The sequence below is a fragment of the Heterocephalus glaber genome, unplaced genomic scaffold (genome assembly GCF_053883595.1).
Source record: "Heterocephalus glaber isolate CG9 unplaced genomic scaffold, H.glaber_assembly_v1.0 deba00001666, whole genome shotgun sequence".
NCBI lineage: Eukaryota > Metazoa > Chordata > Mammalia > Rodentia > Bathyergidae > Heterocephalus > Heterocephalus glaber.
Window position 1 is genome coordinate 16,332,749 of NW_028258406.1, and position 18,056 is coordinate 16,350,804.

The window sequence follows — 18,056 nt, forward strand, 5'->3', positions numbered from 1 at the left end:
ACAAGGATGAATCCAAGACTTGTGGCCTGACCCACTAGTATGATGGAGTTGCCACTGACTGATATGGAGAACACTAAACAGCAGGCCCCAGAGTGGAAAAAAGAAGGTGCTTAAATTTAGACCTGTTAAGCCTGCCAGGGACCCACTGAGGAGTTGCTGAGTAGGCAGTTGGATAGAGGTGGTTGGATATATATACTATATGCATGTATTTGAAGTCATTGGCACATAGATGGTATTAAAGCTGTGGGACTGGGTGAGATCACATAGGCAATAAATATAAGAGAGGAGAGGTGCAAGTTCTGAGCTCTAGGCTACTCCATATAAGAAATTAGGAAAATGAAGTGGGACCAGCAAAGTTGCTAAGGAGAAGCATAGAGAGAGGCAGGAAATGAATCAGAGAAGTGATGACTGAGAGGCCTGGTGAGTAAGATCTCAAGGAGGGGAGAGGAATCAGCTTGGAAAAGGGAAGGACAGGGAGTTGGCCACTGAATACACAAACATGAGGGCCACTAGCAATAATTTGTTGGAAGAGTGGACAAAAATGCATTGGAATCATTTCCCCAAAGAGCTGGCTGGGGAGTGACAGCAACTGTAAACAAATTTCAGATTAGTTGGAAAGAGAATAAGAGAAATGTTGAGAATGCTAGTTGAAGGCAAAAGTGGGCTCAACAGCTTGTTCTCCTTTTGTTTTAAGATGAGAGAAATACGAGCCCATTTTATGATTGCAAGGCGGGGGTGAAGAAAGGGAGAAAAAGGGAGTGAGACAGACTGACTATTCAGAAAAAAGGGAAGATTTTATGGAACAATTTTCCGAATAGACAAGAGAGGACGAGGCTCGGTGGTGTCTAGGGGCACAGACAGCTCAGCCACAAGGATAGGAGCAGCAGAGTAAATAGTCACAGGTGCGGGTAGCTTGACTGTGTCAAGTCTGATTGTCTCTATTTTCTCAGTGAATAAGGCTGAAGACGGAGCTATAGATATGTTGTAGAAAACATATGTAGAAAACATATGTTGGAGAGTGTATGAAATAGTTGTCTAGGAATTTGGAGAATGTTGTAGAAAACATATGTAGAAAACATATGTTGGAGAGTGTATGAAATAGTTGTCTAGGAATTTGGAGAATGAACGATTTTGGGCAGTGGTGGCAAACCTATGGCACCTGTGCTGCAGTGGGCTGTTTGTATCATTGAAAGCAATAAAAGGTCTGCCATCACTACTTTAGGGGAATATGGTAAGGTGACCCAACAATGTTCAAGATTAGTGATTAAAATTTAAATATATTAACTGGCCGGGGATTTAGCTCAGTGGTTCTGCCACCTGCCTCGCAAGCACAAGGTCCTGAGTTCGGTCTCTGGTACCAAAAAAACAAAACAAAATAAAATTCTTAACTTTTAATTTTGAAATAATTTTAAGATTATAAAAATGGGGTAAAAATAGAAAAATTTCCATGAGGCCTTCACCCAAGTCCCCCAAATGTTAACACCTTACATAATCAGTGTACAGCTATCAGTATCAGGAAAGTATCATGGATCTAGCATTTTAAATTTAGTAGGCTGTCTTATCAACACTCCTTTTCTGGGCTAGGATACAATTCATGAGCCTACCTTCCATTTGGTTGTGATGTTTCCTTAGTCTCCTTTAATCTGGGACAGTTCTTTGGTCTATCTTTCATTACCTCAACACCTTTGAAAAGGCCATGGAATGTCCTCAGTTTGGCCTTGTCTTGCCTCACTTTAATTCAGGTATGTGTTTTTGGCAAGAATATCACAAAAGTGATGCTTCAGTTCTCCTAACACACGGTGTCATGGGGCATTTGATGACTGTAGGAGTCTGTCATTGTAAAGTTACAATTTCCCTTCGGTAATTAATAAGTAGGTGACCATGGATATAAAAGAGTACTCCATGTGGGTCTTCTCCTGTCTACCCTCCCCTGCTATAGCACTAAGCGGAGAGCTGATTTAATATTGTGCCTTATCAAGTGAGTACCTTAGATAAAGTGAAATCTAAAACAGTTACAGATATTATCAGACAAGGGTAAAATGCCTCACTGATTTTCAATGGAAACCAAAACAATTATAGAGAGAGAGTATAGACTGTACATGGTCACAAAACAGAAAAATAGACCTGATTTTAAAGTTTCATGGGACTAATTTATTTATATCCATTTTTAGTGGAAATACTTCTGGGAACTTCTGAGAAATACTTCTTAAATCCATTATAGACTTATCTGTACATGTACTTAAGTGCAAATGGCTGGGTTGCAACTTGAGGCCCACGTCAAGGTGGTCTAGCAAGGTGGGTAAGCACTTGCGCTTGGGGGTCTCAAATGCCTGTGTTCCACACCCGATTTCCGGGTTTAAGTTCTCAGGGACTTTAGACAGGCATCTTAATCCTTCTAAGACTTAGTTTCTTTTTTTTTCTTTTTTTCTTTTTTAAAGATAGGCAAAATTTTATTTTGTGATAACTTTTTTTGTCATTGTTAAGATATAACCTGAGCTAAGCAGAAAGCAGCTGTTCTTTATAGAAATTACTAAACTATTTACTGTACAAGCCCATATACCTGCAGTAAGTACCATGAAAAAATTGAAGGTAACACTGAATGGTTATAAGGAATTTAGTGAGCTTAGTGTCATGTACGCTAGTAAGGTTTTTCACATGTCCTGATAGAAACTGAAAGCTCATAGTGGTCAGATAAAAAGAGGCATATAACTTCGGTACAATTACTGTGGCTGCAATAAACCTACAACATACACACAAACACACAACCCCCCCAAAATCCATTTTAAATAGATGAAGGAAAGCAGTAATATAATTTACTTAGAAATGCTTCAAAGACATTTATTTGCTGATTAAATCTGTGACCACTTCATTTTCCTCCATCACAAAAGGTCCTTAAAATCAATTAGTAGAGCTGGATGTAGAGGTATACGTCTGTAATACCAGCACTCTGGAGGCTGAGGCAGGAGGATCATCACAAGTTCAAGGCAGCCTGGGCTACATAGTGAGTTCAATGCCAGCCTAAACTACAGAGTGAGGCCTTGTCTCAAAACACAAAAGAAAACAAAACCAAAACCAAAAATTGATCAGAGAAGCTTCTGGCATCTAATTCTGTGAGCTCTGTCAATTCAGATTCCAAAGGATGGTAATTAAATATTCTATTTTGTGATTTTATGGGAAATCTACGACGTTTTCTTTTTTAGAATAGATGCACTTTCTTTCTTCTAAAGCAAGCATAATGAGGCAAAATATTTGAGGGAAAACAAGTAAGACAAAAGGACAGGTCTTGGAGGAAGAAGCCTGACATTTACCAAGAATTTGGGGAGATGACTCGCTGACACGTAAGTGATGTAAGTGATGTAGTCCATGACATGGATCTGTAAGGTGTCTATGTTAGTCAGGACCTCCCCACACTTGGGGCAAAAATGGATCTGAATGCTCTGGGATTGCTGTTCCTGCCAGTTCCTATTGTCAGTTCCTCTTTGAACTAGGTCGGCCTGCTGGTCAGGGTCACTGGTTCTCACCCCATGCTGCCTCTGCATTTCCATCAGGGACTGCCTGCTGCCATCATCTTCAGAAGCGTTCTCTCTCAGCAAAATTGCGAGCTGCAATGCCAGTTGCTCCTTTTCTTCATGAATCTTCTCTCTTGCTGCTCTTTCAGCATGAAAATCAGAACAGTAAACCTCCATCTGAGCCCTGAGCACTGCCATGGTGTCCAGGTCCTCCTCCTGCTTGGCAATGGTCTGCTTCATCTCATCCATCTGAAGCTGCTTGGAGGCCAGGGCCCTCTCTGCAGCTCTAGTTTTTCATTTAGTTCCCACAGCATCACCTTATCCACCTTTTCTGACTCCTTCCTTGTTAGTTCCTCAACTGTCTTCTATGCATTATTATGTTCTTGAAGAAGCTTGTTGTGTGTTAACTGCAGAATGGCTAACTTGGACTTTTCTTCTGTTTTTGCTTGCTCCATCTTGATTTCTGACAGTGTGCTCTCGACTTGGAACTCTAACATTATTATTATACACAGCTCTTGCTTTTCACTCAATTCTGACGGAGTTGCCTGGCACTTTTCTTGAAGTCTCTTCTTCATTAGCTCAGCTTCACTGAGTTTTGTATGAGCCTCCTGAAGCTCCTTAAATAGGGACGTCACCTGAAGGTTCAACGTTTCCACTTCACTTCCAATAGTCTCTGCGTCTTTCTCTTTCTTCTTCATTCTCTTTTTCTGTGTTCCCCTCTGTCTGGCTCTCAATCTCAGAGTGATCATTTGCTTTCTTTTCAAACTCTGAAATTCTTTCTTTGGCTTCTTTGAGGGCAATTTCAAGTCTCTCCACTTTCTGGTTTTCTTCCCTCAGGCAAAGCAGGAGCTGGCTCACAGTTAATTCCAATTCAAATTCCAAATACTTTCTGGTGCTTTCCACAGATTTGCTCCTGTCAGGGGAGTCTGTTCCTGGGAGGGTAGGACAACTGTTTTGATTTCTTTCATTGTCCCTTCAGCTTCTTTGGCCACCTGAATTTCTACAAAGGAGTCGTCGCAGGAGCCACTGGAGTTGAGCTTGAGGGGCAGCTTGGAGACAATGCCCACCTTTTCGTTCTGCAGCTGAGGCACCTTCGCTTTCAGCTGCTCCACTCCCTGCTCCACTTCCACCCTGGGAGGCTGCGTGGCACCAGCCGGGCCCTCTAATGATCTTCCGGATTCCCCTCTTAGCTTTTCAAGCTCATCCTTCAAATTTTTTGTTTTCATGACTCAAGGCCATCAGGCGCTCTTTGGCTTCTTTGCTCTGCATCTGGAAAAACTGGCGTTCTTCCTTCTGTTTCTCTGTCCAGGCTGAGAGCTCCTCAAATCCCCCTTTCATAGCCTGATTGTTTAGCTTCATGGCTTCTTTCAGCTGGTGGTTCTCAGCCAGGAGCTCTTTCATCTGCTACAGCAGCTCCTCTGGGGTGAACGTGTCCAGGTTGGGGTGAGCCAGACTGGGGGGGCCATTCCCTGTAGTGTCCCCGGGGCTGTCCCCCTTTTCAGTCAGGCAGCTGAGAGCTTGGTGGGACATGGCAGTACCTCCTATGAAAAAGTCACAAGCTGAAAATACACCTGCCTTCCCTCTGCCATGTGTCTCTGTAAGTCCCACATGTCTGTTAATAATTGCTACTACAGTATTTATCCCCAAAGTTGTTAGCTTTCTAATTGCTTTTTTTTTCTTGCTGCATCCTCAGCCCTGGGTCTCACCAAGTTGCCCAGGCTGGCCTCTAACTTGTGATCCTCCTGCCTCACCCTCTCAAGTAGCAAGACTTAGTTTCTTTACCAGCAAAAGAGGAAAAGCAAATAGACTTTTATCTCATAGAACAGCTGCAAGGAATAAATGAGGAAAAGCATGATGAGTAATACACAATAACTAACTTATAGCACACTGTTCAACAGTGTTAGTAATAGTACTTAATACTTTTTATTATAATTAACAAATTACCATCTGTGTTTCATTTTGCCATAACTATACAGTGAGGAGAATTAACTAGATGAGAATTTCTCTAACGTGAATATATGAAAACTATTATTCCAGTCTTGTTTTCACCTATTTCTATTACATAAACATAGAACTTGGTATAAGCTGCTAATGCAGTTAGGTCGTAACTATATACCCAAATAAGCTTAAACATTACGTTCAACACACAAATACAAAAACCAAACTAAGTATTTTAATGAGGATAGTAGTGATTTTCTGCCCATGAGCCTGGTGCTGACTCGCAGGCCCAGGCTCCCTGCAGTACATTCTGTGCTAACTCAGCTTTTCCACTTTGCTGCCTTTGAACAACTGTTACCTTTAGCAACATCACTGGGCCTTCACTTTGTACTATGATTTAATCAGAGCTGATTCTATTCTCGTTAGCCCTTGAAAATGATGAGAGTAACTTGGCCTTGATTCAAGATTCATTACTTAATGCAAGTCCTGTAGCCTCCTTGCTCCATCTCTCAGTGGCTCTCTACTGTCAGCTAATAACCTAGTATTTAAGTTCTTTCCGGACTAGTATTTCCAGCCTTACCTACCCAGCTTCTTCTCTAGTCAAAATGGAATACCTGCTAAGCATCCTTTGGGACTTGTTGTGATCTCCTTGTGGCCAAGCACTCATCAATCTTGGTAAATATTTCATGTATGCTGAAGAAAATATGTGTTTTCTATTATCTCAGATCAAGTTTATGGACATTTAAAAATTCCTTAGTAAACTTTTGTCCACTGGATGTTTTATTGTCTGAGAGACATGTTTAACAAAAAGATCCCCATTTTAGAGATGGGCTTATTAATATCTCCTTGTAATATTGTCATTTTCTGTTTTGTGTATTTAAAAGTTGTCATTGGGTGTAGACACCCTCATGTGGGCATATCATCTTGATGAATACTTCTGGTATGTTTAAAAATGAATCCATTAAAATATACTTTGGCCGGTATTAACATACTATTTGCCCAGTCATATGATCAGCTTGATGGTTCCCTGGCCTGGATACATACCTGTTCCAGAGAAAGGGTCTCAGTTCTATACACACCTCATCTCTACCTGCCATGGAGATAGGACAATTCCAGTACCTACTCCCTAAAAAAGCCCCTCTCTAAGACAAATATCCATGGACCACTACAACTTCAATTCCAGCTCACTTCACTGCCACTAAGGTCTTTTTGCTTCCAATACCCAGGATTTCCTTTTTTATTCATCTCAGCTATGTATTTTATCTGGCATTTTGATGTATTTGAGGTGGCAGGTGGGCATCCACATAGCACCAGTAGTCACATCGACCAAAGTCCTAGCATCAATTTCTACAAACTACACATGCTCAAGTGTAAAAAGCTTTGTTCAAAAGGATACAAGTGCTATTCTCTTGTAATTTGGTAACAGTTATGTATAATTACAATAATAACAGAAATGAGTATGATATTTTCCTTTGAATTATCTCTGAGGAAAAAAAAGGTGACATTTACTGAGCATTTTCAATGCTCCAGGCACTGTAGATGTTCTCATTTAACTTTCACAACAACTCTATAAAGGAAGTGTCATTATTGTCCCAATTTTACAGGTGTGACAATGAAGGTTTACATACATGACTTAACCAAAGTCATATAATTAGTAAATGGTGGTGTCAATATGCAAACCCAGTCTAAAACTCACATATGTATCCAATATATATCTCTTCTTAAATGGCATAACTTTCAGTGAGGCAAAATGGACATTTTAGGTATCTATAATATATAAAGATTTCATGCAAATCACTAGGGGTAATAATATACACTACAGTGTAAAAATGGGCATGGCACTGGCATAAGCCATTTACAACAGAATATATTTAGTAATAAACACAAGAAAGGATGTATAAATTAATCATTAATCAAACAGTGTATTAATAAATGCAATTTTCTACCTATCAGAGTAATGAAAATTAGAAAATTGGTTAATTCCCAGGATCAGTTAAAGGGAAATAAACTCACTTATACATAAGATTTCTGGAAGATGAATACAGGTATTATTTTTTTAAATAAAAAAAGGTTTAAAATACTATGCCACTTGGAAAATGTCCTTATATATTTGAAAGGAACAATAGGTTATAAAATAGTAATGTAACAGGATATTTTAAAACTGAAAATATACACAAATGGGCACACTTGTATTTGTGTATATATATATATATAATATATATAAATGTCTTTAGGTATATATTTTATATGAAAATATTAATAATAATTATCTCCATATGAAGGGAATATAGGAAACTTTGCTTTTCCTTTTTTATCTATATAATCTCATTTTTCTTCAATAAACATGTCTGAATATCATGAAGCCTAGTTCTGTGTTTTTTAACAATACCTGGACATACTGAAAATAAATGGTGCTGAGCCTAGTACAGGTAATACAATGGGTCTAGAAGACCACTCCCCTCTACCCACTTGACTTTGGGCAGCACCCTAGTGCCATCGTTTTAAGAAAGAAATACAAAATAAAATTACAAAGAAATAGAAAATAAAATAACAAAGACCCAGGAAATCTTTGAAGCTCTGGGCAGGAGAACATGAGGGGCACCTGGCAGGGATGCACATCCTTGAAACTCTGAAAGATCGATTTATCTGTGTGCTTTTTACTTTCCTGTTGTCTTGGCACCACTTTTCTGTTTGTGCCACATTTTTCTCAGCACAAACCTTCCCTGAGCACATCTTCCCATGATGCTCAATAAAAATAGTTGCTTTTTATTTACCATTGACTGTACACTTACAATTCACTGCTTGCCATACATAATAGCCTGCAATCTATCTGCTGGATCCACCAAGCCTAACAAGCCTGTAAAGTGAAAGACTGATATTGAAAAGAATAAGGTGGTCTCATGGGATGCCTGCAATAAAATGTCAAGAGAAAAAAACTGAGTTGCCCAAAAAATGTGATTTCTTTATATAAAAGTGTTATATATACATATATAGAGTACTGTATACACACACACACATACACACATAAATATTTGTGTGTCTGGAATATTTTAGGTCAAACATTTGAAACTGGGAGAAGATGAGAAGAAATTTATTTTCTACATTCATGTGTTATTTTATCCCCAATAAGCAGAAGTAACTATAGATGGCACATGAATCCATTCACTTAAGTAAGCTTTTGAAAGAAAAATTTATTCCAGTGAACAGGAACTAAAATTAGGGATTAAAATCAGGGAGATTCTAGCTACCAGCAGGGAAGGAAAACTAGACTTACATAGATTTTGGGGAAGGGGCTATAATTGTAAGGGATGTTTATGACTTGGTTGCCCAAGGACGGTCTGCTCAGGTGTGCAGACAATTACTGGACTTCTCAGTGCCAGGGGGGTTGTATACTTCGTTTTGAGTCCATTTGCCCTATTTACTGAGAAGCTGCTGCTGTTTGCTGAAAGCAGCCTGTTTGCTTTGACCCATTTATTTACGCCAGGTCTGACAGTAGTTTGTAATTAAAACTCTTCAAAATAGGAAGTCGGAGGAGTTGATCAAAATCCATAAAAGCATGCACATAGCTTTCCAAATTATGGAAATACTCCACTTAACTACTTCAATCCACCAAAACTTGACAGGTCTTAATAAGAAAATCACACAGTTCAGTACTTAAAAATCTAACAGATGGGTAGACTTTTGTACTTCAAGACAAATTTGAAAAATAAACATATTTGATCATTATTTAGCTACACATATGATTAATAACAGTTTGAGTAGAAATCAATAATAGAATCATAAAACATGAATAAGGAAATACCCTTAACGGTGAGGAAACGGATTCACAGAGGCTAAGCAATAGCTATACTTTTAAGATTGGCAGTGCAAATGACCACAATTTTCAATAATTCCCTTGGATCTTTCATGGTGATTTAGGAGGAGTAATGCTGGTGCTGATTTCAATAATTATATTTCTTATGTAAATTTCTTGATTGCACATTTGAGAAATGTACTTGCTATTTAAAAACAGTTTAAAACTATGATAGGCAAATATTGTCAAAATAGACATACTTCCAAAACTGATGTATAGATTGAATGTAATTCCAATCAAAATACCAACAGCATTCCTAACAGAACTATAGAAAACAATCCTAAAATTAATATGGAACAAGGAGAGACATAGAATAGCAAAAGTGATCCTGGGTAACAAGATCAAAGCTGGAGGCATCATAATCCCAGATTTCAAGGTATACTATAAAACTACAGCAACAAAAACAGCAAGGTACTGACACCAAATAGGCATGTGCATATGTGGAATAGAATAGAGAATGCAGAAACAACTCCAGGCACAGTCAGCAGTCTGACCTTTGACAAAGGGGCCAAAAAATATACTGGAGGAGAGACAGCCTCTTTAACAAATGGTGTGGGGGAAACTGGCTATCCACATGCAGAAGACTGAATCTACACCTTTATCTCTCACCATGTACCAAAATAAAATCAAAATGGATCTGAGATCTAAATGTTAAAACAGAAACAATCTGCTGGAAGATGAAATAGATAAAACTCTTGAGGACTGCCGAGGATTTAGCTCAGTGGTGCCACCGCCTGCCTCACAAGCACAAGGTCCCGAGTTCGATCTCCAATGCAAAAAAAAAAAAAAAACCAAAACAACACCAAAACTCTTGAGGACATATGCATAGGCAAGAACTTTCTGATCAGAACCCCAATTGCAGAAAAAAATAATACCAAGAATCAATAGATGTGGTTATATCAAATTAAAGAGCTTCTGCACAGCAAAGGAAACAACCAACAGAGTGAAGAGACAACCTACAGAATGGGGAAAAAAGTTTTGCCAGCTAATCCTTGGGTAGAAGATTAATATCGAGAAGATATAAAGAATTCAAAAAGTTAGACACCCCCCAAAACAAAAGACTCAAACAAAAAATGGACAACTGAAATGAACAGACACACCTCAGAAATAGTACACACAGCCAATAAATACATGAAAAGTCAATAGTATAGAAATGCAAATTAAAACAACACTGAGACTCTATCTTAGTCCAGAAAGAATGGTTATCATCAAGAAATCAAATAATAACAAATGCTGACCAGGCCATCGGGAAAATGGAACCCTTCTACATTGCTGGTAGGAATGTACTGTAAACTAGTACAACCACTATGGAAATCAGTATGGAGAGTCCTCAAAAAAACTAAAACTGGAAAATTCCATTTGACCCAGCTATTCCCTTTCTAGGTATCTTCCCAAAAGAGTTAAAGACACTGTATTACAGTGATACATGTACAGCCATGTTTAAGCAGCACAATTCATAACAACTAAATCTTGGAAACAGCCCATATGTCCATCAACAAATGAATGGATAAAGAAAATGTGGCAATTATACACAATGAAGTACTACTCTGCCATAAAGAAACTCGAGTCATTTGTAGGAAAATGGATGCACCTGGAGATAATAATGCTAAGTGAAATAAATCAGATACACAAGCTTAAATATTACATGGTTTCTCTTACACGAGAAACCAAAATAGAAATACAGTAGATCATTGACTTATGAACTCAATTCATTCACGAGAGCTGGTTGTAACTCAAGTTGGTCAACTGAAGGCTTAGGCCCCTTACATAGCCTTCAAAGTCTCTTTCCTATATACAGGCAGATCTCAGTGTCCTTAGAGAGACATTGGCCCAGGATTTCTCAATTAACTCCACGCGGGAAAGGATGTTGCAATGTTCCTTCCAGGACTCTTTAAGGGTTAAATCTGTATCTGAGACTATCTGGAAGCATAAGCAGTCAGCATCTGGGTCATAACTCAAGACTTTGTTCACAAGTTAAAACTAAAATTCTGGTTGCAACCCAAGTTGTTCATGTCAGGCTGGCTGTAACTCAAGGTCCATTGTAGAGAGCAAAATAAAAGACAGATAATAGGAAATAGGGAGACATTTTTTGCAAAACAGAAAGGGACCAAGACATGGAGGGAGTAGGGAGGGAGAGAAAAGGAAGGGAGTGAAAAAAGAATGAAGATTTGTTATGCATATGCACCAACTCCACACAAGGAATGTAATCACTATGCACTGTGAACATGTACCAATAAAGATAAAATACTAAAAAAAAAAATCAAACCACTATAAAGGGCATTTTACTAGTTACAGGATCTTTTCTCTGACCAGGGCTGCATGAACTCCCCACAGGGTACCAATTTCCTATGCTTCCCCCATCCTTATTAAAAATGTTTCCCTTCTATTTCAGAAAGGAACTGTAAGGTACCTGAAAGGTGCCTTTTAATCTTTGTGCACTTGTTTCTGATGGAAAGGGGTCATGGGGGGAAATCTAGAGGTCATGCTGGAGATTTGAGCCTCTCCTCCCTTTCCTGTACAGTCCTTCCCCTCAGAGGCTCCTTAATCTACAAATGGAATCTGTCATCAAACCCACACCTCCACTACTGTAGGAAATTCTTGAAGCTTTCACTATCTAATGCTTCTATTGTATATCTTCTTAAAACATTATTTTTGAAAACAAGTTTTCCCCTATGAAAATAAGTACAAAGGAAATACACTTAGCCAAATCAAATCCTCAGATATGGCTCTAAAAATCAGTTGTTCCAATTCATTACAGCTTGTCTTACAGTTCACAGTACAAGATTAGCAAAACCAGCCCTTCTGGTTCCTAAGCAATTTCTACCAAGCAAGTGGTGCCAAACCGGATTTGTTATACTCATGGTTTTTCTTTAAGTCATGGGTCTACTATTTTAGCTCCTTTCAGAAAGTCAGTATCATTTCTATCCCTGTTTTTGCTATTTTCCTTTTTTAAAAAAAAAAAAAAACTTCACTGGGGACATCATGAGTTTTATAAATATGTACTGCAAACACAGTGAGTGGATAGAAGAGGATGTTTTTTCTTCTCCACAGCAGAAACACCTGGGTAAAGTGATGGAGTAAGTTACAAATTCTCTGGAAGCAATCCTTTTAATACACTGAGTCTGATGAGCAGGTTCTTTGCTCCTACTGAAAGCAGCAGTGCCTTAGACAGGTCCCTTGTGTGTCTGGCTCTGATCTGGGTGGGCTGGGAAGTTGTGGTGTGCCTGTAATGAAAGTAGCTCACCAGCAATGGCCAGGCAAGGTACTGTGATTCAGAGCAAGGTACCTACCATCCAATGAGAAGCAGGAACACAGATTACATCTCAATGTTGAAAGCATCTAAAACCACTTACTTTGGTGGTTTGCATGCAAATCTCTTAATTTTTTTCAACTCATCTCTTGGTCCCCTTTCCTTTTGCAAAACATGTCTCCCTGTATCCTATTATCTATCTTTTATTTTGCTCACAGAAGGTACTCTTCAAAGAAGTTTTTGCTAGATCCTACATCAAACTTAGAAAACCAGAGCTGCTCTGCTTAGAATTACAATGGAAAGAAGAATAAAGCCCATGACCTGTCCTCCCTGGGACTCCTGAACCCAGGTGAACACCATGTTCTTGTCCTTTGTTGGGCCTGGGATTACTGGGAGAAGAGATGAAGGGAGATTTTTCACACTATGAAGGCAGGTAACTACCTGGGGCATTGTGGCGGAGAGAAGCAATGTTCAGGGATTTTTATCATTTTAATCCTGATAAAAAATTCTGGTATCAAAATATATTATGAGTAGAAATATACCAAAACTGTCATGGCATACTAACTTACGTGGTACTGAAACATAAACTACAATTCCTGTTGTCCAGCTGCAATATAAGGAATTCAAGTTCTTCAACACAGAATATAGTGCACCACTCCCTGTCCAGGAAATATCTGCTTCTCCCCATTATTACACCCTTTACACAATTTGTAGCCTCATGAGACTTATGAATAAAACAATATGTTCAATCAGGACAGTGAGCATAAAGCAGAATAATAGGTTTGAAAAGAAAACCATTGTGTCTGCTGTGTAAGATCATAAATTGCTATTGACATGAGAATAAAGCGTAAGTCACTGTAAAGCATTTCTAAATGCTGCAGGCATTTGTTCAGGGCTGAATTGAGGCCACATAGCTCGTGTTACATTTGCACGGCATGCTATATCTTCCTTGTAAGTTTTAGAGCTAAATTCCAGACAAGCTCAAAGATAGTATTCTCAGCTCCCAAAGCTGTCCACATTAAGAAAAACTTGAGGAAGATTACATGTTTTTGTAACACCTTTCTCTCTAGCCATTCAAAGGAGAGCCACACTGCAGCCTTTTTGCTTAAGCTCCCCAGCTGGCCTGGGAGGCAGAGAACAAAGCACCTTTCATTCTTGCATTACTGGTTGAGATTCATATGGATTTAGCCCCGCTCAATACAGCAACTGACACACACAAATAAAATGTCAAAGCCTCCTTAGACACCTCACTGTACTCGGACCCTCTCAGGCATGAGCTATCTCACTATTTCTCTGCAGCCCAATGTATATGGACCAGTGACAGAATGCAGGACACTTCCTAGCACACTGGCTGTATGTGGCTGAAAACTGCAAACTAGATCCTCTAATATTCAGTGACATCAGCAAACTAAATGTGAGACTTGATGGAAATGGCCAGGGTTTACCCTGTTGCCCTCAAATATTTCCATGAGTATCAACTATATCACATAAAGCAGGGATGGTGGAGATAGGAAACCCACGCTGTTTGGCTCTTTCTTTAGTTTTCTAATAACTAATAGGTACCGAACATTTGCTATAACGAGACATAGATTATGTCTTTAAATCCTCATAACACCTTGAGTTGGGTACCATTTCCCCCCAACTTTACAGGTAAGGAAACCTCAGGGGTGTAGAGAAGTTGGACAGCTAGCTCAAGAGCACACAACTAACAAGTGGCAACAGGACGATTTTAATCCAGATGAACTGAGCTATGCTATGATGTCTTTGATTAAAACTTGATGTAAATACTAGAATTCTCAGTGTGATAATTGTGGAGTAAGATAAAACAAAGTCAACACTTACCATGGTGCCTTCCACATGGTAAGCAACAAGTATTGTTCATACTTAGAGGATACATTCATAACTCACAGCACTGAGGACAATGCTGCTAGTCAACTGAACATTAGGAAACAAATGTGATTTTCTTTTTTGGTGAAGGAGTCAATTATACAACACACACAAGTATCTAATATCAGCTGGTTACAGAAAAATATTCTAAAATGGTCACTACAGCCACAAAGACACAAACTGTTTCCAAGTATTTGGAGTAGTATAAATAAATAGCACTGTTTAACCCAAACAACATAATAAAAGAAGTTGGAGGGCTGGGATTTAGCTCAGTGGTTCTGCTGTCTACCTTGCAAGCATAAGGTCCTAAGTTCGATCCCCAGTACCAAAAAAAAAAAAAGTTGGAGAAAAAGCTTCACATTATGGCTTATAATGAATACCTTTCCATCTCAATAAATACATGTTACCATCAAAAAATTGAAAAAACTCCCTCAAGTAGTTACATGATTTAAAATTTCATTTTAATGTCTAAAATTATAAAGTCTCAAATTAAATATAAATTGTTTTAATGAAGTTTAAAGTTTATCACCTCGTGAAGTGTCTTATGTATAAAAGACATGTGGAACCAGTGACTGAATTCATAAATACACCTTTAAAGACAGACATTGCCCTTTTGTTGTTTGGTTTTTTTCATATTCCATGATGTAGGATGCATGTCATTTCCTTATTGGTAATATTTTCTTAAAAGAAATCCGATGATCTCTAGTTCAAACAGAGGAGGAGAAATAACCATCAGCTTGAAGGAGAAAAGGAAATAACTGGCCAAAACTAACGAAGAACAAAAATGAAGTTTGGTCTTGCGGTGAGCCATGAGGTATAAAGAGAAAAGCTGTCTTTCAAATATTTTTTTTAACATTTGAGAAAATATAAAACTGTTGTCTAGGCAAGAGCATAAGGGCATTTGATATAAATTTATGTGTTTAAGCCACTGTGACTGGTGAAAAGAAAAGGCATTTCCCAGTACATATAAACAGGTAAACACAGACCTAGAAAACGCCTCTTTCTCAAAAGCATTTAATGGCCTGGGTTACCCTGGCAACACAATATTGAATCAATATACACTCAAAAGTAACCACTCTGTAAAGGAACTTTAAAAAACAAATATGAGCATAAAATACAAATTACTTTAGTTATTTCCATATAGTAAAATCTTAGATTAAATCCACATTGGCCAAACTGTTTAACAAACTTCTACCACATTTAAAAGGAAAATAAACAAGAGAGAAGTCTATGGAAAATGATGATTTCTAGCAATTTTTTTTTACATTATTTCAACAAAGCTGTGTCCTTTCTCAAACAGCAAATTTGAGGATCCTAAGAACACACCCCATTCATTAGGGAAATCAATAGCATTATCCGCCCCAGGTGACTAAAGCTGCCTTTTGCATAAGGCTTTTATCTCATTTTTAGCAACACAGGAAAAAAAAAAAAGATGCAGGAGGTGCATAACCTTGGTGCTCACCATTACTCTGGTGGCCTTAATCAATGTGTTAACAAGCACAAGCACTGTAGCTCAGTTTGACAAGCTTCTTCAGGTGGTTCTGCCAAACTGTAAAGCTGATGGCCAAATAAATAGCCTCACTGTACTGAACATCAGATAAAGCAGGCCCTTAAAATGAAAGCAGTGCTACATTAAAGAGACATACAGCAATAATTTTTTGAAAGGAGAAAATTGAGGTAGTAATATTCTCAAAATAACAGGATAAATCTAATAAATAGAAAAACAACTCAATTGACTATGATTTAACCCTTTAAAATCCACCCTACATCTGTGTAACATTTCTATAGATAAAACATGTAAGATGTATTAGAATAACTGAGACATACACATATACCAAGGCATGGACTTCATTTTCACAAAAACTATATAATTTGCTTAAATGGTAGTAACAGTAGAAGACAAAATATTCACACCTGAGAAGAGTACATATTAAATAGTCTTACGATCTGATCTGGTACAGTAAAAGAAATCTGCAAGAAATGCAGACTGATGTTTTCTGATTCTACGTGTGACAAAGCATTTTTTAAAAATTATTGAGAAATGTGTTGCCTTGATTTTGACTATGCAAACTAATTTTAAAGCCAAGCATCGGTCAGTAAAAATGAATTCCAGTAGTTCTCATGATGAAAATGACTTTTAAGAGTGTAGGGAACTTGACTCTACATATCAGCGCACATACCTTTCTTCACGTTTTAGAAACATTTTTTTTCACATTTATGCACAATATATACTACTTAAGACAAAACCTGGCCATCTGATCTGCCTTTGGCTATCTGCTTTCTTGGCTTTTTGAGATGCTCATCAATCCATGGTGTAGACACAGGCAAAAGAGGAATAAATTCATGGTCTGGGCCACATAATCAGGAACAAATTAGTCTTACAAGGAAAAGAAACCAAATGCTAAACTTTGAAAGGAAAACAGTTTGCATAACATTTTCCAGAATTTTTTTTTCCACTATTCCACTTTTTTTCATTGTTTCAAAAGTGTCTTTTTCCTAAGAAGACTTGATTAGGGAGTGAAGCTTGAAAGATTCCAAAAGCTAGAAAGATATTTCCATGGGGGTCTCTCATTTTCCATCTGTTACTAAAGTTCCTGCACCTGTACTCAAAAGAAATGGGGGGGGGGAACAATCTGGAGGGAAGCCCCCTGTAGTTTACTTTCTGATTGGGATTTTTTACTTCTACCTAATGAGTTCTTTCTAGTGCTTTTTCTCCCTGAATCTCCAGAGAAACACGCACATACATGCAAACATACACATGTGTCTATCACTGTACAGACAGTTCATCAACACCACGGCAGAAGAGAGTCACGAAATGATAATCAGAACAAACGACTCCTCTAACAGTGAGAAATGGGTATCAGTTAAAGTTCGCTTGAATTCCTTCCCGAACCACCTATCGTCCACAGCTACTCTTCAAACAGGAACTTAGGAACAAAAAGACAAAAAACAGGTCGCATCAAAGGAAGAGAAAAGCAATGTTCACTTTTTCGGGGGCACTGCAAAACGAGCATCGGGACCTGGCTGCGCAAAAGTGCAACATTAGTAAAGAAAGCAAGCGCAAACTCTAGATACCCAGTTAAGCATTGTGTCATCGAGAAAAGTAAATAAATAGTTGTCATTGTCATTAGGAATAAGAATAGTAATAACAATTGTCACCGCGGCGTTCGTACAGCAGCTGCAGGTGGAGCGGCTTCTCCTCCTGCCCCACCGCCCGCAGCCTCCCCAGCAGCCCAGCGCCACGCCCAGGCAGGAGAGTGGGCTGCGCGCTCCGAGCAGTGGGCGGGGCCGGCCCGGGGCTCGGCAAGTTCACGCGTCCCTCGCCCCCTCCCATCCCGCGCCCCGCCCGGCCCCGCCCGGCCCCGCCCTCGACCCGCTCGAGCCCATCCTCCGCTCAGCCCTTTCCGCGCTTTGCCGCCCTCCCGGCCCTGCCTACCGAGCCGTTCGGCGCCTGCGCCTCCCCGGAGCGGGGCGGGCCCAGCGACCTAGCGTTGCTGGTTGCTACGGTCCGTTGCTGGGGGTTGGGTGCTTCTCTTGGAACTGCGACCTCACTGGACCTTTACCTCGCGCTCTAAGTTCCGAGGAAAAGGGGATGGAAAATGAAAACTCGATTGGTCTG

General features: G+C 39.1%; 1 protein-coding gene and 1 pseudogene across 2 annotated transcripts in view; both read right to left on the reverse strand.

Moving 5' to 3' along the window:
- Lcp1 (lymphocyte cytosolic protein 1) overlaps positions 1-17,774 on the reverse strand; it is a 92,995-nt gene extending 75,221 nt beyond the window's left edge. The window contains exon 1 of one of the 2 annotated variants that reach the window (XM_021257865.2): positions 17,611-17,774. The gene's annotated coding sequence lies outside the window, so the exon portion shown is untranslated. The remainder of the gene's footprint in view (positions 1-17,610) is intronic. The other variant, XM_004844204.4, reaches the window with a different exon arrangement.
- Positions 1,026-7,412, reverse strand: LOC101700880 (optineurin pseudogene; annotated as a pseudogene).
- Positions 17,775-18,056: the final 282 nt, after the last annotated feature.